This window comes from Helianthus annuus, chromosome 16, assembly GCF_002127325.2.
Source record: "Helianthus annuus cultivar XRQ/B chromosome 16, HanXRQr2.0-SUNRISE, whole genome shotgun sequence".
NCBI lineage: Eukaryota > Viridiplantae > Streptophyta > Magnoliopsida > Asterales > Asteraceae > Helianthus > Helianthus annuus.
Genome location: NC_035448.2, coordinates 167,109,588 through 167,121,316, shown reverse-complemented (window position 1 = coordinate 167,121,316; position 11,729 = coordinate 167,109,588). Strand labels below are relative to the sequence as shown.

At 36.2% G+C, this 11,729-nt stretch overlaps 1 long non-coding RNA gene across 2 annotated transcripts; it reads right to left on the bottom strand.

Annotated features, from left to right (window-relative positions):
• Nucleotides 1-6,032: 6,032 nt before the first annotated feature.
• LOC110904697 lies at nt 6,033-8,089 on the bottom strand. 2 transcript variants are annotated; one of them, XR_002572721.2, is made up of 4 exons: nt 7,722-8,089; nt 7,484-7,626; nt 6,668-6,834; nt 6,033-6,461 (listed from the first exon to the last, which is right to left on the bottom strand). It is a non-coding gene; the product is annotated as an uncharacterized LOC110904697 (long non-coding RNA). The 2 variants fall into 2 exon arrangements; XR_004882922.1 differs by having other exon boundaries at nt 7,484-7,569.
• Nucleotides 8,090-11,729: the final 3,640 nt, after the last annotated feature.

The following is an 11,729-nucleotide window of genomic DNA, read 5'->3' as shown; positions in this document are numbered from 1 at the left end:
ACCATTTCATCAAAAACCTAGAAGACCTCACACAAAGTATATATATTTTTGAAACAAATAAACATCATATCAATTTTATATTTTGCTAGTTCTCAATCAAATATTGGAGTAGAGACCGCAAATCATAAAGAAACACACCTTATTCATATAAATAGTTTAACCTTGACTTGTACATTGGCAACAATAAGCAACATAAACCTAATAAGAACAAATATAAACACACCAGTAAACATAGATGAAAAAAAAACCCCGAATAATCAGATTAAAAACAAAACAACAACAATCTCATCATAAACGAAAATATCTAAATCGAATCACAACACCAGTAATCTACAATTGCGGTGGAAACATGAAAATATGGAATTTCAATCGAAATAAGAAAACGTATTCATTTAACTGAAACCCTATATCTGAAAGGATATTAAAATTGAAATAAAAAAAACCACAGTCAATACAAATCGTACCTATGATTTGAAAAACGAATAACGAACATGAAAATTTATGAGCGTACCTTTTTCTTGAATGATAAGAAGAGTCTGCGGTGGAATTGAAACTGACAAAAGGAAAAAAAGTAGATGAAGAGATTGTTGATTGTCATCAAAGATAGATCTCTAAATCGTCGATTTGAATATTGCAGAGGAAAACGGCTCAACCATTTAGGGTTTGAAGAGAGAAATTAGAAACTAATTTGTCGCCATCATCCTCATCACATTGCCATCCTCAAAATCAGATGAGCACGTGATTTACTATCCTCTATTGAAAAGTATTCATCATCGATATGAGATGAATCGCTGATGTCCATATGGCTAAGATTTAGGGTTTTGTGTGAGATTGATTGAGAGAAAATATGGAAAGCTTAAAGATTAGAAGAAAAAAAATACCTTTTGCTTGTTGCTTTAGACTGAGATCTAGGTTGTGATGGAAGAGATAGATACAGCGATGGATGTAGAAGATGATGGGCATAGGAAAGATGAATAAAAATTATGAATCGTACCATGGAAGGAAGAAGGAGGCGTTGTTGTGTGAGATAAGAGAAAAGTTTTTCCCTCCTAAACCAAAAAAAGATGGTTTAAGCAAATGCCAGGTGGCAATTAGAGGATTAAAATAAGGCCAAGTGGCACCAAATTGTTTTGTTTTAATATAGATAATAGATATAATAGAGAGTCTCTACCCCCTCCTCTCTACTTCTTTCCACTGCCGGCACCACCCTCCAATACTCTCACACCGCCACCACCACCACCACCACCCTCTACTATTATCAACTTCCATCTGTGGGCATAAAGCCCTAATTTCCGTCAATCCCATAAACACGAGTTCACAAATTCAATCAAACCACAAATAACTCAGATTGAAGGACAACAAATCATCGACAATGGGGGGTTTGGATCTGTTCAATCAAACCACAAAATAACTCAGATTGAAGGACAACAAATCATCGACAACATGGGGGGGGAGGGGGGGCTGATTTTTCAATTAAACAACAAATAACCCTAATTTCATCACTGTAGTGGTGGTGCTAACGGGGGCTCCGATCTGTTCGATCTCCACATATCGTCGACGATGTAGTGGTGGGGGGGTTCCGATCTGTTCAGTCACTGTAGTGGTGGTGGTGGTGTTATTAGGTTTTAGCAGTGATTAGCAGGTCGTAGTGCAGGTTTCAGGTGGCGGTGGTTATGGAGGTGGTAGGTATGCGGTTGTTATGGAGGCGACAGGTGCAGCTGGCGGTGGTTATGGGGCGACAGGTTTCAGTCACTCTCTTTGATTTCAGGTTGTCGCACTGTGATTTCAGATTGTATGTAGGATTTGGGCTGGACTTTTGGCAAAAGTGTCTTTGGTTCTGACCTCCTGCGAAGCCTTTCCTTTTTACCTTGAGATTGAATTTTTTGACATTTGGTTCCCCAGTGGGTCTGCTAAACTATATGAAGAAAATAAATGAGAAGGAGATGTTGACTTCAATCAGTAGTTAAGTAATCATCGATCATCATTTTTAAGTTATTTGCACAATTAGTCCCTACAAAGTAAAATGACAAAATTGTCTTCATGTGCAAGGCCCATGACAATATTTAACAAAAAAAAAACTAACTGGGTTAGGACAAAAGGACAAACGTGCAGCATTTGGAAACATAAAGTACAAAACTCATCAATTTTAAAGGCAAAGGACACCGCCTGAAATTGGGTATAAAGATAAATGACAATTCTTGAAATTCACTCTTTTATTTATTATTTTTAATTAATATTAAGTGTTTAATCATCATTTCATATCGATATCTAGATTTTTTTGACCGGTGAACTTCATAAAACAAACCGAAAACCAACTACCAGCAAGGAGCTGGCAGAGGCTGGACACCGGAGAACAACAACAAACAACCGGAACATTACAATATAAAGCCTTTCGACTCTTTTCAATCCATACTAATCGATTTTACCCTGTTACTAACCCAACAATAGCTAACTGATTTCACCTCTTCCAATATGCTTCTGACCTTCACTGGAACATTAGAGAAAATGTATTTGTTTCTCGCCAGCCATAAACTCCAGCAAGTAGCAAGAACAACGACTTGGACTGCCTTTTTCTTGATGCTACTACCTGAAATCAGTTTATGCAACCCAAGCAGATCTTTTATAGAAAAGGCATAAAAGGGAGCGATCTGGCGCCATACACTAATATGCTGCCAAACCACAGCCGCAACGATACACTCTGTGAAGATATGGTCTGCCGATTCCTCTGCAGATTGGCACAAACAGCATCCATTCGGACCCCAGCGAATTCTTCTTGAAGGGAATCCGGGGTATAATTTTTTTTAACCCGGTTCATATATATATATATATAGGGGAAGGTTCATTTGAGAAGAAAATTTAATTGAGAAGAAAAAGAACAAAGGGTAATTTTGTAAAACATTAAATAGTTTTTTCACTTATCTCATTTATTATCATTTTTTACTAATTAATTAGTCATAAAGACTATTATCCTCCACACTGACTTTTTTTGTCTACACACATCAAAAGTTATCCTACATATTTCAAAATTCATCCTACACGTTGAAATTTATCCTACACAACTCGTAATTTATCCTACACAACTCGCAATTTATCATACACTTTAAATTATTTTATTTTATTTTTTTTGAAAAAATATATATTTTGAAGATAAGTTACAAAAAATTTAATCTAGTTAGCTATTAAAGAGGAAGATTATAAATTAATAACCTATGTAGATTTACCAATGTACCCTTATAGTAACATTAAACACTTATATTAAATAAAGTAAAATAAAGCATTCTTATTGGTTGAAATTTCTTCTTTTTTCTTCTTACAAAAAATTTATTCTCATTTGAACTCTCCACTATATATATATATATAAGTATATATATATATATATGTGTGTGTATTTGTGTTAGCTAAAATTAACTTTAACTAGTGAAAAATATATATATACATTTTTAAGCAATGGAAGCATAGGTAACAATATATAAATAATATGAACACTTTTATACCAACGAGTACCCGCAATGGAACAAGGTCACCGACATGCAAACACGAAATAAAAACGCAAACCATAGGGGGTTTAGGTATACCTTCGGTTAGTAATTAACCGGTTGAGACACCGAGGTTCAACGAACACGTGCTAGTTATACAAACTAACGAAACGCAAGTATAGGCCGGGTAGCGGCGACGAAAGGGTTTTATGAGAGTTCTTTTATGCAAGTTGTCTAACCCCTAATCCAACCTTATGCATCCATATATATATATAGAGATGGTATGGAGATGCATGCATGCTTGCCAAGTGGCGGACATGCATGCACAAGTTGGACAAGTGGCTAGAAGTTCATGCATGTGCGACAAGTGACGATGCAAGAGTGCATGCGCGACAAGTGGCTAGGAGTTCATGCATGTGCAACAAGTGGCAATGCAAGGGTACATGTGCGACAAGTGACGTAGGATGGGTGCATGTGCGTCAAGTGGTAAGATTAGTATACGAGTCTCACCTGGTCCATGTATCCGTTTTTCAGTTAATACCCGCAACAAGTTTATTAGTTAAGATAAACAATTAACTATATATTAAAGATAAAGGTCGGTGGCTACAGTGCCACCAACCCTAATCTCATATTCTTTTGTCTTACTCTTGAAGCTAAATTGGGTTTTCAACTACTTTTGTGTTTTTTTCTAAAGACATGTATGTTTATGGTGATGATGACAGGTTTTTATTTATTTATCTTTTTTTTTCATCCTTATTCAACACTATTTCATAACCTGATGTACTCGAAAAGGTTTTTGTTGAATACACTTTAATGTAATTTTATTTGGAAACAAGGCGAGTCAACAATATAAATTTTACTTTTATGTACGTTTTGAGTTGCACTTTGTTTTGTCGTAAATTTTGATTAGAACAAATCGGACGAAATATAATATGTTTTCATTCGACGGTATAAATGAGTTACCATACGTTTCGACGTAAGTTTAGTTCAGAAAGGAGTAGGGTCGATTATAGCCTAGAGTTATGACGGCGCGTACAACGCCAACCCACTTATATAATTTGTGTGCATTTTGAGTTGGTCTACGTTTCAACGTAAATTTTGTTTGGAAACAAATCGTGTCAGATATAATACATTTTACTCAATGGTATGAATTTGGATTACTCTACGCTTCAACATAAATTTAGTTTGAAAACGAGTCGCGTTGATTATAATCTATAATTTATCAGGCCACGTACAGCGGTACCGCCGCAACGCGCGACAAGTGAAAAACTAGTTATATTATTAATAACGATTATTAATAACATAAACCCGCTCGTGATCATAAATATAATTATGATCCGTTTTGCATATCGTTCGTAATTACCGGTTAAACCAGTTAAGTGGATTTCAGTTCGTTGCCCACGGTGTAACTCTTACGGGTCAAGACTCGGTCGGTAGCGTTGACTTATCGAACCAGATATAAATATCCAACAGCTCCCACTTGGACGGTCTCCGATAAGATCTCAACGCAGGCAGCCAACGGTGCTCTAGCTACACATAGCTACCCCCAATAGGTTATGACACTTTAAAGTCACTAACCAAGGCATCTTCCCTTTAGCAACGGCTTGCTACTTGAAGACAGTAGACTTATGGCAATCGTTGTCATATATCCTTTCTGTAAAAGACATCAATTTGAAACTATGAGACATGGATCAATTCATTCTCATATTGTGTTTCAATTATTCTTGTTCTCGATCCAGATTCATAGTGGTCCAATCAAACACACAGTCATTTTGGGTAAGGCCTTACACTTCTCCAGTATGAATCAACGAGGGTGCCTTGATGCCTAGTTGTTACATTTTAATGTAAGAGTATAGGATTCCCTATTGATTACATACAACTCCCACTGAACTTAAGATCCATTCCCAACTAAAGCCTTTATGACTGGCAGTTACGCGACAACGGTTGACAGTAATCAAAGAATGGTTCTTTGTAAACGGAAGTTCTAATATATATCTCAGGTCAGAGGATACCAGATGAGTATGCCTTTGTCAAAAGTCAAAACATCTTATGACTGAATCCATGTAGATGATTTGACGCGAGTTACATCCAGCGTCATTCACAAGAGGCCTGTGAATTTGTAAGTCAACCACTTGAGTCCAAACGAGATTAAATTATAAAAATAAAAGTCTAAACCACCGCTACTTTGACGCATTCAAACCCGTGACCCGACTTTATATTTGACTCTACGACCTGCTGACCTGTGACCCATAATCAGTGACTAAACCCCACGTCATTCACAATTCCATTTTACCATTAACGAAAGCTGTCAATTTTAATTATATGTTTTACCAATTTGTTTTTTCTGCACTGCCAAAGAAAGTGACTTGGTTGTTTGTTAGAAAATTAACTTCAAATCAAATCAAGTTGAGAATTAAAATAAAGTCAAGGTAAGACTTTTATCCATAGTTTGTTCATACATACATATATTTTTAACTAAAACAAAACAACAAATACACTATGGCATTAATATGATTTTTCTCAACAATGTTTAGGCCTTGGTTGCACACACAAACAAACTCAAGGACACACCAACAATGTATATTTCCATGATTGATTAAGAAGAGTTAAAAACAATACAAACCTCACAGCTGAAAATCACCAGCTACTTTGACCCGTTCAAACTCGAAACCCGCCTATATATTTGACTCTATGACCTACTGCCCTTGACCTATAACCAGTACATCAGACAATTTTTCCCTAAAATTACTGGCTCCACCTCTTCAATGAATATGCAAAAACGAAGCAGTAGGCCCAAAAAAGAAGGAAAAACTGGATTCAGCATCTTCATGGTGGTTAGAAACATGAAGTTACCATTTTTTTGTGAGCTGTCAAAATGGCAAATCTTGAAGCATGATTTTCGTTAACTTTTTGTTACAAATCCCAGATGCCATTTTGATTCTTATCGAACAATTGATCCAAGATTACCAAAAAAAACCGCTATGTCTGTACATTTAAGCATAATATTAAAAAAATGTCTTTAACATACTTCTACACCATGATCATAAGTTCATAGCTTTAGTCCAACATAACATCTAGCTTATTCATGCCTTGTTTTATTCCTTTCTTCATTTTTGATCATTTTAAGAAAGATGACCAGCCATACGCAAAATGTAACCAAATCAGAAGAACATAGAAGAGTATATTGTTACCTTAGGCGATATCGGTGGCATGGAGTCTAAATCAACGACAAAACAGCAATACATCCACAATTTCATTGAAGACTGTCAAATCTTCCTCAAGATTAGTCAAGGCAAGACTAAATACCACCAAGGACAACATCACATACAAGTCGTACACAACATCAACAAACCCAAAACTACAGAGAAGAACATATTGTTACCTTACGCGAAACCAAAGGCTAAGAAGCCTAGCACAATAGAGTAAGTCACCCCCCTTAACGATTCTCATATTTTACGCGTACTTCATGATCAAGAACTTGAATCACTCCATCTCTTAGAAATTTAAAATCTCTCTACATTAATTTTTTTTTTTTGCTGAAAATGTATTGTCGTTTAAAAAAAGAAGCTATAGGTAAAATCTAGATTAACCAAAACAGAGATATCTCTGGATGTGGAAACATGGGAGATTGAAATTCACAGAAAAAAACATATCAAAACATATTTGTCTCAAATTAAATATGAGTGAAATTTTTTTACATAAACCCGAACTTACTGTGCAGGGAATGGAATATGGGTGGGAAATGGTGGCGTGGTTTCTTCTATAGGTTTCTTCAAGTGGTTAAAACCACTAAAACACATGGGCTCAAAAAGTAATTTACTCTTTTTATATTGTTTGTCTTGCTTAAAAAAAACCCTCACTTTTGAGTGCCTAGTCCCAAGGCTCACCCTTTGCGCCTTGAGTGCGTCTAACGCTTTCGACTACTTAGGTTTAATCTAAGCAGTACCAAACACCCTCTAAAGCCAATCTGTTGCAATCACTTTCATCTAAGTAAATTTAATGTTTACCTCAAAATCTCTTGTAAGTTCCTTGTCTAGTGCTTTAAGGGGATCTTCATTGTAACTTTGCGCATAAGTTTCGCAGTTCCTCGTTTCTATAAGACAAAATCTCAATTATCAAACCTTCATGTGTTCCCCATCCTTCAACAGAACTAAAGTTTAAAATTCATAGAAAACAATGACTTATGATTCAAAACATATGTCAATTAGTCAGATTGAACCTTTCAACAATTAATAAGAAGTATACCTTCCTGTTCATCCAGATGTGATCCTGATCAAATTACTCAATTAGGGGATTATGCATCACTATGAAAACCTAATTAACCTAAAACTGTTTGCAACCTCCCAAGATCGTAGTTTGTACTTCATGTGTTGTTGATGTGCATTTCAACAAAGGTCTCTCTCTCCTTGGTGGTTATACGGGGAAACTTCTATGTACTAGACCACGCACATACGATCAACAATACGAAGACGTCTCTCAAACGGTTCATGGTGATGCAAGTATGTGAAGTGCAAAACAAAGTGTGCCATCAAAGCGCCACATTGCAACTAATTCGCCCATGTCACGCGCGCATGGGTTTGCGAGTGCGAGTTAAGGGTTCACACCTTAGTGAATCCACTGGTGTGGGTTTCTAGGAAACAATAAGGATATAAGACTTCCATATATAAGTCACTTCATTTTCCTTTCCTCATCCTATGTGGGCCAAATTCCCACTCTTTTCCATTCCCTTTTTCGGCTTTCCTATCTTCAAGTCCAACTTTGAGCATCAATTCTCATTCATCCTAGTTTTGATTTGAGCGTGGGTTGGTTCGTTGTAAAACCCTTACGGCATATATAACAAAAAAAATAATACTTACAATAACCAAGATATAATATAAATATATTTGTCTAAAGTTTAGAAAAATACACATCTTCACCTATTTTTCCAACAAATTCAAGGTTTTGGAGACTCCTCTAATGTGGACTTATCTTTATGGTATAAAATTTATGGTAAAATGTAAAGATGATTAAAATGTTTTTAGTCATTTTTACTAATTATTACGGATGCATGTCATGTAAGTAAGATAATCGAAGAGTGGTGGTGGTGGTGGTGGTGACGGTAGGACAAGTGGTGACGAGGTAAGGAAGAAGATGAAGGTGGACTGGTGGAGTGCTTGTTTCAAGTAGGGCCATCATGTTTAATTATTTTTTTTAATTACCGAGGGTAGTTTGGTCATTTGATAAGGTAGTTTGGTCATTTGATAAGAAATAATAGAACAAAATTAACTGAGTTAGTGAATTAGACTATAAGCTTTAAAACTTAAAACGTCAAGGATAAACAGTCTTAAAAGTGAACAAAACTTGATGTTTAAAACAAAAGTTAGAGACGAAACCTACATTTACTCTAAATGTATTATAAAATCTTTGTTAATGTTGTTGAATTCAATGAAATTTTTGAATCAATACCAAAGTTTACTTTGGTTATCAACAACAAATGATTATAGTTTTTTTATGTTTCTTAGTATTATGATAAACTAATTTAGTTGTAAGAGATTATCAACTATTGGATTTGATCCTTAATATTTGTGGATAATAAGGCTGGTGGGTGTGGTATAGCGTCCTCTACCACCTCACCTTCTTTAGCGCCGCTCCCCCATTTCCTTGGCGCTATGGGGTGTTATGGGTAATTTCCTTACCCCAATGGCGAGCGCTATAGAGTATGCATGTGAGACCCATTCCATTTCCACCAATTAGATTTCCCCCTTTTTGATTTCCCTTTTTTATATATTGTTTAAGGGGGTGTCTGGCTTAGCTTTTTGAAACAACTTATCGACTTATTGACTTTTTAAAAAAGCCAATAAGTTAAAATAATGTTTGAATAAGTGAAAATGACTTTTTGAAACAACGTTTTGTATAAGGTGGAAAAGTTAGGGGTGAGCAAGTTTAGGTCCGGACCGAAAATAACCGAGAACCGAACCGAAAAATACCCAATCCGACCCGAACCCAAGTACCTAGGTATTTAAATTGGTTCCAATTTTTCATATAAAATAGGGTCGGGTCGGGTCGGTTCTCTGTTCTTTTTCATGGTGAAACCCGATTTGGACCTATGACCGGAACCGACCTTATATTTAGAGTAGTGAATCGGTTCTGTATTTTATGTTTGATCGGTTCTCAGGTCGGGTCGGGTAATGGTCGGGTCGGGTTTTCCCTTTTACTCACCCCTAGGAAAAGTCATTTTGAAAAGCTAGGAAACATTTGCTTTTTGAAACTTCTTTTAACTTTTCATGAAATATTACATTTTCTCACCTCATAAGCTCATCCAAACACTTATTTAAAACAACTTATTGACTTTTCTCACCTCATAAGCTTATCCAAACATTTTTTTAAAAAACTCCTTTTAGATAAGTCATAAGTCAATAAGTCCTTTTGCTAAAAAGTTTTTTTTTTGTGTTAAATAAGCAATCCTAAACACCACCTAAAAGGGACTTTAAACCATTGCAAGGATGTTAAAGGAAAGGGCTTTAAAGCCCCCATATGAGGTGGCGCCTAGGTGGCATTGACTTGGCATAATAAAGCCCCTAGGAGTTTTAAACCACACCCACTAGCCTAACTATGATTATACAAAATTGAGGGTGAGGTGATTTGGAAATGGCGTTTAAGAAACTGCAATTGGATTAAGAAGTAGAGGATCTACATAAGTGTATCAACTTATTTACCCGATCTGAATGGAATTTTTTCAGTCGCATCAATAAAAAATTCAGTGAAAAGCAATCTTTACAGCTGCTCCATTTGTGCCTAAGTGGAATAATTAGGTTCCAAAGAAAGCTAATATTTTGATGTGGCGAGCCGAAACGAAGAAAATCCCTACGAAGGATGCTTTGCAACCCAAAAATGTTCTAGATTCGAATATATGTAGCATGTGTGGAGATAACAAGGAAACGACAACTCATCTATTGTTCTTTTGCTTGTCGAATATGGCATGGAGTTGGTAAATGGTCACCGGTTCAACCGTTATATGTGTTTGAGGTGCAAGATTTATGCTCATTGCATAAGCATTTAAAATCGAGTAAGCGCAAAGACAAGGTGGTGCATGGGATAATTCTTACTGCTTGTTGGTGCATTTGGAAGAAGAGGAATTGAGTTATTTTTTTATGACAAGAAGGCAGATAGTCATCACTTTGGTTTCACAACCAATTATAAAAAAATTTCGGCTGGTCAGCTCAAGAATTTAAAAACCTTATTGAACTATTTAGTTTACTGTTTATACTCGTATACAGTCGAAAAGATAAGAAAAGTTAACAAATCGTAAGATTTTACACTATGTAACTTAACATAATTTTCATTTAGCCTTGCGTTTGTGGTATGCTTTACGCTGAGTTGGTTGATTTATGATATGGAAAACATATTAGGTGTTAATCGATTGGTTAATTTGGAGTTAATCCTTTGTTGAGAAATTCGGTCTTAATCGATTGGTAAATCTGTGTAGGTCAGCGGTGGTCCGATAATGATGATGGTGGTGTTAACGGTGACGGTGGCAGTTGGGTTAGATACTAAATTTTGTTTATTTAACAAATGGTATTCTTAATCAAGCTAGATACGAGTGTAGATGTGTTTTCGTTGGATGATGATCCAGAAAAGTGGATTCAAAATGAAGTTGAAATGCTGTTATAACATAAGTCTCAAATTTCTAAATTTACTACAAGGAATGTATATGAGAATTTAGTGTAAAAAATGCATATATGTGGAGACGAACGTGCGTATTTAAAAAGCTGCACCAAGGATCGGAACAGAGACGAACTCTGGCTGAAACTGAAGGAAAAAGGAAGATGAGATACCTGTTCATTCAGACGCAGGAAAGATGGTGCAGCAGGGAATCTGTATAATAGTAGAAGAAGTGTCTTATGTACAGGGGCCAACCAAAAATCTCCAACCCAAATTGAACTCCAAAGTCCAAACATAATTTTAACTTGAATGCAACTCATTTCCTGAAATCTAGACTTCAGGCTCAAGGTGCAGGCGTAACAACAGCTGCAGCAGTGTCAGAAGCCAGTGCAGTCACCACAGCAGCTGCTCTGCACCAGCTAGGCCACAGCCATGGTCAACCCTCGCATCTCCACCGCCCTGTGTGCATTAATTGTCTTCTCCCATTTAGAACCCTAAAGTCGTCTACCTGATGGGAGAACGATGGTGATGATGTTAGTACATCTGTTCTCATCGGAGAAAAAAAGGGGACGGCGACTTAAGGTATAATTTTAAACAAATTTGCAATGTTTT